Genomic DNA, 13,681 nt, shown 5'->3' with positions numbered 1-13,681 from the left:
ATCTGTTTGTTCGCTACGTGGAAAAGTTCTTTAACTGAAAGCACTCTTTGAAATTCATTGAACATCTTCGCGAATTGCGAAAGATTCGAATAGAGGTCGGGGAATGCGATTTGGGTCACGACCTACATTATGTACCTCCTCCTCTAGCTATCTCGTCGTTTTGCTTCCCTGCCTCCTTTCTCTTGCTCTTTCTCTCACCCGTACCTCGATTCACCTGTCTGCGTTAGACTCTTCATTTATAATGCCCGTTCATGTTAATCTGACATCATATGTCGTAGTGATCGCGCACGAATATCTTTACGTTCCGTGCTTAACGACCGCCACACGTACTAGAATGTAAATGATCATTAATTCGATTTACAACGTTTATCTGTAGCCGTTATCAACTTGCAGCTGAATTAAGTATTCTCTCGTAATATCTCGCGCAAGATCTCACGGCGATATCGCTTTGGAGTTACAGTTTCCTCGACGCTTTAAAGTAACCACACGTGTCCTCCTTTACATTTATTTTATTACGCAGGCGGATGAGAAAGTTTTCGACAAACGTGGGTGTAAAACTACTTATTTTTTTTTTTTTTTTTTTTTTTTACGATATAAAAAGTCGAAGGAGAAAGAACAAGTATTTTGTTGCTTTCAAGCTTCAATGAGTTACACGACGCTTTTATCGCGAAAAGCTTGTCCCTTTAAATCTTAAAGAAAATTTCCGTCAAGAAATAGCCGCGTCGAGCGCACGTCGCGTTACGTACTCGGAGACGCGTGTACCCTCCTGTTCTTCGTCGCGTCGGACTTACCCGGGGATTGTTTTATCGCGTGCGCGCCGGCAAATTGCGCTTTTCGCCGCCGCGGTTCGCGGACGCTCGTCATCCTCGCGGAAAATCAATTTCGGCGCGTAGAGATGTGTTCGCCGCGCGCGAAGAACCGCACGTTATCGCGCGAGCGGGAAACACGTAATTGACGACGGCACCGATATTTTATTCCTCTTTTAAATCACGTCACCCGCCTTGGCGAGGTCGGTGCAGCTCGGAAACGGCGTCGTGAAAATCACGAGATCGCCCGCTTCTCGTCGCGCTGCTTCGAAGCTGCAAAGCGCCGCGAGTTTTCCGCTCGGGCGGATGATCGACTCCGCCAACGTCGCGTTAGATTGCGAGACGAAAGTGACGAGTGACGCTGGGCTCGTTCAACGTTCAACCCACGACGATATCACGAGATTCAGCCCGGTCACTTTTGATAACGTTATCGCTGCACGTTAAAGACCGCGTGGGACGCGTTGATGATCACGCGATTGATCGGGAGATAAAATTGGGGCAACAAATTCGATACTCCCGCCGATAACTTAATATTCAAGCGCCGAGGTAGCGAGAGAGATGCTTTGTAGGCTGAATATTTAAATCGCTCGAAAATTGCGGGCGAAATAAACAGGCGCGTGAGCGGGTATCCCATTTAGATCGGCGTCGATACGTTGAACCGATGGAAAATGTATTTTGATAAGCGCGTAACTTTATTACATATAATTTTGTATGCGTCATGTAAGTACGTATAACACTTACGTGACATAGCTTCAATACGTATCAAACTAAATGCAGTTTAATTATACGATAATTAAAAAAAAAAAAAAAATTTTTTTTATTTCTTAGAGATATTAATACGTTTTATATACTTCACATATTTTTACGTGTGAATCTCCGTGACGAACCGATTGCTCTTTTTCTTTCTTTTTTTCCTCGCTTTCCCGAAATACCAAGCGTACACGTTTTTCGAACTCGCATGCATCCTTCCGACGAAGCGAAGATCATCGGAATGAATTTTTCACTTTCGCACGGCCCGTTTTTGGTGGCGTTCCCTCCGTTACAGCAAGGTCGCGCGCAGATTTGGCCGTAAACGAGTAAACATCCAGCGATACACCAGAAACTTTCTCGCGGCTGCGGCCGTAGAGCGGCCAGGGGAAAACGGGACGGCGGGTAAATTTGCGACGCGAGCGGGGATGGACGTGGAACGCGACGGGAGGTCGAACGTTGCGTGGTCGAGAACGCGCGGGGCGAAGCGGGGGCGAAGCTGCGCGCCGAGTGGAGGGACAGTGGGGGAAGAATGTGCTATCGGCCGCAATCAGCAGCTCGGCGACTCTCAGTTTGTGTCGGATCTCCGTCGCGGTTGTTTCGAAATACAATTTCCGTCACGCTGCTCTCCGTTTTCGTTCTCTCCTTCTCTTTCTCTCCCTACGTTTCTCCCCCGGTAGTATCACCCTTCCCCTCGCTCCGCGAACCGCTCGCCCTCGTCATCCCCGTGTCCCTGCCCTCCTATCCCGACGACACCGAGTTCCGCCCCAGCGGGAAGCAGCCGCGATTTTCCTCGGGCCAAGCGCGTCGCTCGATTTCCGCGCTCGTCGCTCGCGCTCCGTTTTGCGCGGGTTAAACGCAACTCCGTAGATAGAAAGGTGAAAACGCGGAAGAATCTCGTAAGATGCCCGTCTACTTTTCGCGAGATGAAACGCGTACACGACGTACTAACGTCTCGTCGCCACGCCGAGAGGGACGCGAGCGTGAGAGGAAGGCGGCTTGGTGTTTTCCCGACGTCGTTTTTATCCGAGCGTGAAAGATGCGTTATTGCGACACGCGCTACTTCGGGAATTAATTGCGGAAACGCGCGAGCTAATTGGCGCAAAGATAAGCGTAAAACGTAGGGACGATCCGTCGAATCCGTCGGAAGCGAACAGCACGCGCGCGGCGAGCGGAAAAAGGGCCGGTCTCGAATTGGGAATGTTATTCCCACACGTAAGCGGGACGAGGTGCTAATTTGAATATGCAAGTCTTAACCCGCGACCAAGTTTTCCTAAGTTTGAACAGAATTTATTCCAAATTAGAGCTTATATTCAAATTAACGCGATCGCTTTGCCCAAGCATGGGAGAATACCATTCTCCGTTTGGGAACTTTTTTCTCCATACATGTTAGGTTAGGTTAGGTTGAACGCGTCTTCGAGATATCGGTCGTTTTTCATCCTTATCAAGACTTGGATCATTCTCACTCGTGACGTCATTCGGCCCTCGCTGTTTCATAAGTGACGAAGGTAGAGTGACGTCACAAGCAAGGAATTAGCCAAGTTTCAACGTGAAAGAAACTATTCCACGTGTCGAGACTGAATGCGAAACGTCGCGGTGTTATCTCGGTGAATCACCAGCGGCTCGAGATCCCGTCGTCGAGTGTCCGACGCGTTTGTCAATACGTCGACTGACGCGTCGCGATCGTATTGAGGGCCCGCTCGGCGTGAATTCGAGAGGCGCGTTTTGTCGTGATCGTCGACGATTTTTTTTTTTCCCCGACGAGGTCGGTTCCCAGATGATCGTCCGATTTACTTACGGGATACAGATTGAAACAGATTTCACGGATGCGACGTGTTTTGTTTTCCTCGCCGACGGGCGGATCGGGAGTGCGCGCGCGGGGTTCGAGCCGACGCACACTTGTTTTACGTAATGAAACCGCGTTCGCATCAGGGGAGATCGAGCGCACTTGCTCGCTTGCTCGCTCGTTCGTTCGTTCGTTCGGTCGGTCGGTCGGTCGGTCGGTCGGTCGTGCGCGCGTGCGCACACGTAATCTATCTGCCGTCGAGCCCTGCGTCGCTGGCGCGTTCGGGTGGAGGGATTGGAGGGGTGTCGGTTGGCAGCGAGGAAAATGGTAGGGAAGCTCTTCGATCATCGGCATTACCGGCCGGCCTCGTGCGTTTTCGTGCGGTGTCGGTGCGGCGCGGAGGCGCTCGGTCACCTCCGTCCACCGCCGTCGGCGGCCGCCAGTCTCGCACCAGCTCGCGCGCGGCACGGATTTACGCTCCGCTTCGACCTCGGCCTGCTCCGCGACTACGGAATCCGGCAGTGGTAGCGTGAAAACCGGACGGCAGGGCCCGTTTGCTAACGCTAGTCGGTCGTTCTACCCGCGACGGCAGTTCCGCGTCCTTCCGGCGCGTGAAACTTGCACACCGCGTGCTCGCCGCTCGACGGCGCTCGTCTGTCCGAAGTTTACCGTGGCTCTCCCGCGTCAGTAGTGTGCGCGCCTCTCGGATACGGTCACACATGCACGCATGGACGGGCAACGGCGACGCGGCACTGCCCAATGATGGCCGTGCCGGGCATTACCGTTGACGTAGCGATGTATTATTAGTGGTGCGCGTCGCGAGAAAGTGCCGCGCTCGCGCTCTCACCGTCTCGCCGCTCACTTCGCGTCCCTCGGTGGCGATAACGGCGCGGTGGGCAGTGTGTTGCCCCCTCGTCGTCGGCGATCAGTGAATCGCGGCGCCGGGCTCGCGCGCGTATCCTTCGCCCCGCCGCGAATTCACGTTAAGTGAGTTTCCTATCAGTGCACGACAGTTTCTCTCGGCCCTGTGTGTGTATGTGTGCGTCTGTGGATTATTTGGATACGCTCGGTACTATCGTACTGGATACCCCGATCGCCGGTGTCACCGCGTTAGCCGTCGGCAAACTGAGCTGGATCGTCGCCCCGGTGAGTCTCTTTGCCGCACGTTCATCGCGTTCGCTTCTCTTTCTCTCGTTTCGCGGAATCGACGCGTGATCTCTGAAGCGCGCAACGGACCAACGTTGGTCGCGCTTATCGCTCTCGATCGGCTGCCATCTTGTTATTTTGCGGCCGTCGTGTCCGCGGCCGCGGAATCGCGCGTCGCGACCGGTTGAAAGTCCGTCGGGGATCGATCGCGCGCGAAGGAGCGATATCGGAAACCGCGATTCGGAAACTGTTCCTCTCGCGGGCGTTTTGCCGTCGCGAGCCGACGGCCGGTGTCGATCGAGTGAAAATCGGGAACCTGATAAGCCGTCTTGGGGGAAGCGATAAGCCCTAACGCTATCGGCGGGCGGATGTGACGTCTCGTTCGCCAACGGAGACTCGACACGCGGGAAAAGTTCTCTCCGGTCTTTCGATTTTCGCTCGCGAGATCGCCGGAATACGGACGAGTGATGCCTCGCGTGAAATTGCGTATCATTACCCTCGCGATTGGTAACGCTACAATGAATCTTACTTCGTCGTTTGTAATTTAGCTCGACAACAGTCGCAGCTCGCATAAATACCGCGCTTAATTACGCGAATTCTCACCGCAGTCACAGTTTTCCCCTTATCCGCACGCGACAAGTCGTTTCGGTGACGAAAGTCTGTATTCTCACACCTTTTATTATCTCGTTTCTTTCGACGCTGCATCTAAATCGAATTATCTTTAAAAAAAAAAAAATACCCCGAGCAGAGATCTCGCGCTGCAAAGCGCCATAAATCCGCGGTTGTCGAGTTAGATCTTACTGGAGAACGATTGATAAGTTAAACGCCGTTTATTTCTATTCTCGTATCGCAGCACTTGCGTGGTGTGCGAAATAAGTTCGGCTGAAGTGCGACCGATCTGTCGAGAACCAGCATTGAAAATCGATTTTCTTAATTCGATAAGTGACACTATAAATTTCTTCGAATAAAATCGCACGTATTATTTCGGTTCGCTAGCTGTATTCCGACTTTATTCAGACTTGGTAATTATATTCCATTTATTTAGACCCGCTAATCGTATCGCGTTGAAGAAAATCATTTTCGCTCGGCTGCCAAAAAAATCGTCCTGCAAAAAATTAATATGCTTGCATTCCGAATGCGTGAAAAATGCCGACGATTGGAATTGGAACGTTATTGTTTTATCGTCGTTGAACCGATTACTTTATACGCAACTATGGAAATTAATCGACAGGAAGTGCGGCGCTTTTTACATTCAGATAAATTAAAACCCAAGTGCGCGTAGTGCTTTTCGGTTTAATTAAAAATGAAGAGACGCGGATACATTTTCGATTACGCAAACTTCGCTTTTTTCCCGAAACGCGGAAATACGTGTAACGTGAATCGGGCGGGAGTAATTTTTTTTGTTTTAATTATCGATAATCGCAAGTCTCGAGCATTATCCGTGGATATCTGAATAACGTGCACGAGCCAGCTGATCGGTAAAAAAAAACTGGCAAATCGACGACGGGCGCAATCTGACGCGGTCGAGAGTAGCGTATTTCACCGGGCGGGAAAAACGAGACGATTCGTGGAATCATATCGGCCGTGTGTCGCGGAAATGGAAATATCTCAGACGCGTCCGAGGAGAAAGCGATTCGAGACTCGGATGTCGCTCGGTCACGGTATAGCTCGCGCTCTCTTCGCCGCGAACGATATTATTTCTGGCACGGCACATCAGCCGGCGGCCGCCGCCGATCGATCTCGTCCTCGAGCGGACGATCGCGGGGTTTCTTGTAAAGAAAAAAAGAAAAAAAAATTACATGTAAATCGCCCGCCGCAACGGATGTAAAATTACGTTGCGGAAAAAAAAAAGTTCATTATCAATTACGCGAATTTAAAAGAGTCGTGCCGTCCTCACGTCGCAATTTTTATAACAACGCTTTTTTCACGCTCACACAATTGATAATACTACTAATAAAAATCGTGCAAATGTTTGTGATAAATTGTGAATAATTTTCGCAGTGTTATTGTACCCTGGACAATTTTTTTTTTTACGGTACATGCATCCGGGCGTGCACGTGGCATTTATATTGTCTTTTTACACTTGGGGATAAAAAGAAAAAAAAAAAAGAAAAGAACGAAAGTTAAATAATAATATATAATACCGTGTTGCACTTAGTATTAAAGGAAATATTATAAAATTAATGTTGAACACCGCTTTTAAATCTAGATTCCGTCCGCCTAAACGCGCACCTACGCTTGTTCTTTCTTTTTTTTTTTTTCCTTTTTTCTTTCCGACATAAAACGCGTGATAATTTATGAGTTGACAGGCGGATACGTTGCAGTTCAATTTCACGTTGCTCGAAGCAATGGAAGTTCGGATTACCGCTCGGTTATATCGCGTGAAACGCGATCCAAGTTGCGAGCAGTAGAACCGGCGCACTCCGTACGCTCCTAAAATACCGCGGCTTTGTCGCGGCAGCATTCTTCAAAGTGTTTTTGCGGCGTGGCCGAGGAATATTTTACGAAGTGGCGCGCGATTAATTGGATACAAACGCAACGGGGCTCGCCGGTGAATCCGGGCAATATCGAATTCACATGCGGCGTATGACGGTGGGATATATTGACGTTGCGCGACATTTTCCGGCTTTTCGTGCGCGAAGCTGGCAAATATAAATACTCGAGCAGCGGAGATATCGATATAACGTGACAACGTAACGATTCCATGTTATAAGATAATAAAATCTGTCCTATAAGTTTCAATTCGTTTTTATTAATTACAGTTTATATTATATTCATTTTGTAACTAGCTTTTCTATTATTATTAATAATTTTCTTCCTCGCGTATAATTACGTATGTGTTCCAATCGATTCGAATTAATTTTTTTCTTTTTTTTTACTTACAAAATTAAGCGGTATTCTGACTTTTTGTATATATTAAATTTTTACCGCGATATTAATTACGCCGTTTAACTTTACAAAAGCATTTTAGAATATTTTATTTAATTGAAAGAATCATGCTTTTTTACGTTGCTTTGATTTAATAGTTCCGCGTGTATTAACGTAACGATGTGATGACTGATAAAAAGACAAAAGGAAAGCAATCAATAACGCCGGGGAGATATTTCCGGTTTTCGAGAAGCTTATTCCGCCGCGTCCTGTCGTGCTCGTGCATCGACGTGGAAAGCGCAACGCAGATCGGAACGGCAGTTTCGGGATGATGCCGAGATAATGGCGGAATAAAACGCGGGAATCCGAGCGATTCGAGATGGAGATGTCGAAGCGCGAGATTTATCGGCGCGCGTGCCACGTATATACGCAGTACGAATTTAACGTGTGCATATCCTTCGCTTCCCGGACCCGTCTGGATGCTTGACGTTGAACAATGCTCTCGGTTAGAAGCCACCATGATATATTCGTAGTCTATCGTCGCTAGGATGACACTGAAGAATCTCTCCGTTCTATCGCGAGCGAAGGATGAGACGACGGAAAGGTAATAAAAAAAAAAAAGAAAAAAAAATAAAAAACCGCGTAACCTGACGTTTCATGCGTGTATATCGCGTTATCTGCAGATTTTTAAGTATTAAAAATTTTTTTTTTTAATCTACTCTTTTAAAAATAAATTTATCGGTGTATAGATTTGTATACCGCTATCGGCTTAGAACGTATCCCGGCGTTTACATGTTTGAATGCCGTTCTTGTTTCGTGATATATAAATTACGCGTGCGTTATGTCATGCATCGATTTCTTTTTCATATAAAAGTTTCGTACAGGACATTTTGCAGTTCCCCGTGTCGTTTATTACGAATATATTTTCCACGCTCTTTTACTTTACGGCACAATGTATCATCATTGTTTCCACGCGACGTAGGGTACGCTCCACATAACAAAATCGAATTGCGAAACTGTGTACGCGAGATTGAGCGCACGTGTTAAATTCGTTGATTTTTCGTTGCACGTCTAGAATTTAAAGCGCTTCTACGCATTGGAAATTTCTCACGTAAAATACGGGTTTATAAATGTTAATGCAATTCACCGAGCGCGTTTTTTTTTTTTTTTTTTTTTTCGCCGGATTATTCCAAACGCGAATTTCACGGCGCGCAGTACTCGGCGACTTTCGCACTCGACGACGGTGTCTTTTGAAGAAACGCCAAGATTGGAAAGTAGGCGACGTTCGCTTCAAGGCGAACAGTTTCTGCGAGCGAGAAAGAGAGGATGTGCCTTTATCAAGTTCGCGGTATCGTTATCGGGAGCCAGAAATGCAGATGGTTAGAAATAGAAAAGCAGGTTTTTTTTCTTTTTTTTTTTTTGGAGGTATTTCCGGTCCGCGTAATCTTACATGCTGGACGAGACCCGGCTGTGTTGTCGGATTGAACGTTAGCGTGCAGGTCGATGCCGAGGACAGAAAGTAGGGGATTGCCGTCGTAATAAAGGATCCGATGACCCCGAACAGCCTCCCCGTCGCGCCGAAAAAGGATCTCGCGCTCAGCGGAGGTGTAGCGCTGGCATTCTTAGCCCGAAAGCTTCGAGAAAAACGCACGATTAATCGTAGCCACTTTGCAATTCCAATGATATTTCACGGGAGTTTTCAAACATTAGAATTATTTTATTACTTTTTGTTTTAAGGCAGCCCGCTCGAAGCCTGAAAATATAATACGTCTGGAATTTCTAACGCAAGGGATATTTAATTTGTTTTCAGTTTAAAATAATTACTCGCGTGGCTCTCCCGAAAACGTTCGGGCGATATATTCGGCTTAGTAATTGTCGGCGCTTGAAAGGTCCGAGGCACTTAAATGACGGGTTTCGCTCGTTCGAGATAATTGAATACTGTAACGCTTCGAATTTCAACGGTGTTATTTACCCTCGGGAATTATTACATACGAATGTAATGCGCGATATCTGGGAAAAGAGTTGCTAATTACAGTGGGCAGGTTATTGTGCTTCTCACGACTATACGTGAAGGCAATATTAGCGCCACGCGTCGCCGTGAATATGAATGCCGACTATTCTTGGTCACGCATGGCGACGCCTTTGGCTTCGAGTTATTTCTAGTCGTACGGTGACGCGGAACGCGTTCTCTTCAGCGGCCTGCGGCGTCGTGACCGCTTTACGAATTTTGTAACACGGATTCTCATGCGGTCTAGGCAGCCGGGAACGTCACCTTTGACAAGTATCGACAAGTTGTCCGCAGCGAAAGCCCCTCACGATTTTTCCTTCCCGCGGCCCTAATACCGATCGATCAAAGTGTCTGGCAAATTTTCATCGCGATTGTTTATAGATCACATTATTATGCGGTATACAGAAATTTTCGCCGGAAATGGGGAAAAGCGAAAAGGACGAAATAAGTCTGCTTATTTATAAAAGAGTTAAATAAAAAAAAAAAATAAAAAAACAGTGATTTTGGAACATCTCGCAGTAAAATAACAATTCGACAAATCCGGCAAACTTTTAGAGAGCTGGTAATATTGTTTCAGTGAGCGAAGCGTAACAAAGTGCATTAAAAATCGATTTATCCGCCGTGTTATCACAATCGCTTTGTTTGTCGTATCTCTAATCTGCAGCGCCGATAGCGAAATATCTCCACGGTGCGACATCGCGCGGCTAAATATACTGCCAAATGGAACCGAGCGGCGTGTCGTAATTTTATCTCGCTAATGACGTCCCGGCTAAATGAAATATTTCGAGTAAATATATGCGCGCGCGAGGTGATATCTTCTCGAATATACACGCGCAATACATGGGGGATTGCGCGGTCGCGCGGCATCGCCGCATCTCGCGGCGTGAACCTCGTTGTCCTTGCTCGCCCATAGTTTGTTTTCCGGTTTAACGACCAGTCCCCGTCGCACGATCGCGTTCCTCGAGTTTCCTCTCTCTCTTAATTCTCCTCCTTTGCCTTCGCGCACGCTTTCTCCACTTACGCCGCAATTACTTTATGGATTACCGATGTTTGACGTATTCCCTACGAGTGGTCCTTCCCGAAGGAAAGCCACGACCGGGTACCACTGTTTACACAACGTTCCGAGCGCCGTAAAATATTGAAATGTCCAGTAAAAATGCCCGCGTGCGAGCGCGTTCGAAGGCAGATTAACGGATTAATTAACTCGCTTTCACTTCTACGAAATTTGGTATTTCTGTTGAGAAAAAGACTTTGGGGAATCTTTTGGCTGGACACCTGTTGACACAATTTATCCCCCCTCCCCCCGCTTGTAAAAACGCACCTTGCAGTTTGATTCACCCTCCCCAGAAAAGGACGACGACGTTAATCCGGATCGCTGTTTAAGAATTCGCGAATCGTCAATCGGGGCCCGTTAACTACGGCTCGGATAATCGGGTGCAGTTTTTCGGCGGCGTTTTTCGTATTATTGGTATTCGGCCGTACTCCCGCGCCATGTAATACATAATGGCAGAGCCGGCGCGCTTTAATTAGCGTCGTAACTTCGCCGTATTCATTTGCATTAACTCTTTTTTCTCCTCACCCCTTCTGTCGGCGTTCCGATTTCCCGCTTCGACCCGCGGTATCTTTTGTCGCCAGCCGGCGCTGAAACTTCACGAGAAATTACAACGCGACGCGATAAAAATTTTAATCAGTCGTTTTTTTTTCTTTTTTCTTTTTCTTTCACGAACGCGCTGTTTGGATTAATTTCTTTCAGGTAGTATCGATCGCGAGCCACACATGCTCGACACGCGATTTTCTCAGAGAAAAGAATGAAGCGCTAAATAATTCATTTTTGTAATTGCTCTCCGTAAACTGCGTACAAAAGTTCGTGTGGCGATTGGAAAGAGTTTAAATCAGATTTTATTGTGTCGCTCGCTATTATACGTGAAATATCGCGTTGCTTTCATCGCTTTAAATATCTTGCTTTAACGAAGCTAATAAATTAGTTGACAACTTTTTTTTTTTTTTTTACTTGTTTGAACTATGCAGTTTAATAAATTTTTTAAGCAATCTCGAGATATTTTTACTAGAAAATTTTTACGGAGAAATTTAAAAATAATAATCTGAGGATTTATTCGAAATCCGCTTGGTCCATTAGCGATCGTGGTCGTATATAAATAGTCGCATGTATACACGCGTGTTGCTACACTTTCAATGTCACGATTTCTGCATAACTCCGTTCAGCATATAACAGAGCAGATTATTTACTCGACATTATTTCCCATTTCTTTAATCGTGTTATCTCGACGCATATTAGTCCCATTTACGCACGTTGACGTATCGCAGACGACGATAGAAGTAACGCGTTGGAAAATAAAAAAAAACGCCCTGGAATTATCGTCGCGTAATTTAATAAAATAAAAACGCTGGGAAGATTTAATTTAATTTTATTAAAAATATTTATCAAACTGTGTGTTTTTTTTTTACGTTTGATTTGTGAGGAATAAAATATTTACGATAAAAAATAAGTCTTATAAAATTTGTATGTGAATAAAAAAAGAAAAGAAAAAAAGAAATAGAATATAATTCTTGTTAATTGAAATGGTTTATTTGTACGATTTGGATTCGAGTGTTTTAATGAGCGGTGAAAACTCTCGCGAGAAGATGCACACGCGGGTATATCTGTCAGCGCGTGTTTGTTTCCCTCCGACGAAATCGTTCGGCTAAAGTGCACAGGTCGTCGAGATATCCCGACCGAAGTCAAGAGAATTTTAGTCGCTGACTCGCAGCGTGGCGGTACGCGGAGGACCTTGGAAAGGGGGGGAGAACAGGGAGGGGGAAAAGAGGCAATAAAGCCGACAGAGACGGACAAAGGCGTGGGATGAAAAAAGAGAGAGAAGAACAGCGGGAAGGAAATACCGAGGAATCCCCGAGACTCTGAGTCTATATCTCACGCACGCAGGCGCGTTCACGTGCGATGTGAAAAATATTATTCGCCGCAGTAAATGTAAAATCGCGCTGTAAAAAGATCCGGTCAATTTTCACAAAGAATATAGCTATAAGAATTCCATTATTAAATGTGTAGATACAAAAGAAAAAGAAAAATTGTATAATTTTCTAAACTGCGTGTAAAATTACACGAATTCTTTTTAATCCCGCAATTGATAATCGCGTGAAACTTTTACAATTATTTCTGCAAAATTTATTGAATTTATTACAGAGCGATTTCATATCCGTCGGTGCGGAGTAATTTGTCATGTAATTTTTAAACGCGATTCTCGCGGCATCAATGCCTTACGCGGCGACTGGTGTTGCGCCGTTAATTATCGATTGCGGCCGATTGACGATTTACGAGCCCGAGAATTAGCAACGAGCACGCCGGGAGAGTCGTTCGCGGCAATCGGCGAAACGTTTTCCCGGTTGTTACGCGGGAAGTTACGAAGTTCGTTCGCGATTACGTTCACGTGGCGCGCGAAAGCACACGGGATCCCGACGGGAAGTTTACAACGAGGGGAATCAACGTCGTTGCTCCTCATTATTCCCGGCAGGCGATTAACTTACCGTACTTCACCTCGCTATCGCTCTCAATTCGGGATAGCTGCGATTACTAACGCCGAACGTTTCGTTACCACGTCTATTAACCTTGCGTGGCATTTTAAGGATTCAAGTCTCATTATTATTAATCAGTGTTTTTCGTTTTTTTTTCTTTTTTCTTCTTTTTTTTTTTTTTTTTTTTTTTTTTGCCGCCTTTGTCGCATCGCGTTATTCCGCGTTTCTGAGCCACGGATTTTTCAGTAAACGGCGCTGAATCGCGATGTTCCCTTTTCTCCTTTTCGTTCCCTTGTCTTTCGCGACCGAATATTACACCGGGAGGTGGGGGAGGGGAACTTTGTCGCACGCGAGAGAACTCTATTCGGGTTTGTCTTCCGGCTATTCCGATCAAAGGATCGATCGTCCTAGCCATTTGCGAACGCCAGCGGCCGCGCGCGTGAGATCGTGTGCGTTTTCCACGAAATTGGACGGGTTCAATCTTGAGAAGGCATCCCGTGCCCCGTCTTTCCGCCGCTATTCTTGAGGCTGCGCCCCCCCGTTCGTACCTACATATACATATACATAAACCGTTCTGTTCCCGACGGACCATCCGACAGGAAAAGTCCCTTCACCCTACGGACGTCAAGTCGCGCCTCGGGAATGCACAGGGATTTAAAGTGGGTTTCTTATCATCCGATATTTACTGTTTATACGACGAGAAGAGAGGCAAGTTCATATCCCGATGTCACGTGTCAAATGAGTGATCTTGTAACTGCAGCAAAAACTTGCCCGAGTGTGAAACATTAACTC

The 13,681-nt window shown here is 46.6% G+C and overlaps 1 protein-coding gene across 5 annotated transcripts in view; it reads left to right on the top strand.

Moving 5' to 3' along the window:
• Positions 1-13,681, top strand: part of LOC139101155 (uncharacterized) — a 166,145-nt gene that overhangs the window by 12,492 nt on the left and 139,972 nt on the right. For 3 of the 5 annotated variants that reach the window (XM_070654069.1, XM_070654096.1, XM_070654088.1), the window contains exon 1: positions 3,631-4,485. The exons of 1 other annotated variant lie outside the window; for it this stretch is intronic. The gene's annotated coding sequence lies outside the window, so the exon portion shown is untranslated. Of the gene's footprint in view, positions 1-2,106; positions 2,453-3,630; positions 4,486-13,681 lie in introns of those variants that run through there. One more of the 5 variants, XM_070654078.1, reaches the window with a different exon arrangement.

The sequence above is a fragment of the Cardiocondyla obscurior genome, linkage group LG01 (assembly GCF_019399895.1).
Source record: "Cardiocondyla obscurior isolate alpha-2009 linkage group LG01, Cobs3.1, whole genome shotgun sequence".
NCBI classification, from domain to species: Eukaryota; Metazoa; Arthropoda; class Insecta; order Hymenoptera; family Formicidae; genus Cardiocondyla; species Cardiocondyla obscurior.
This window is presented reverse-complemented; position numbering and strand designations above follow the sequence as displayed.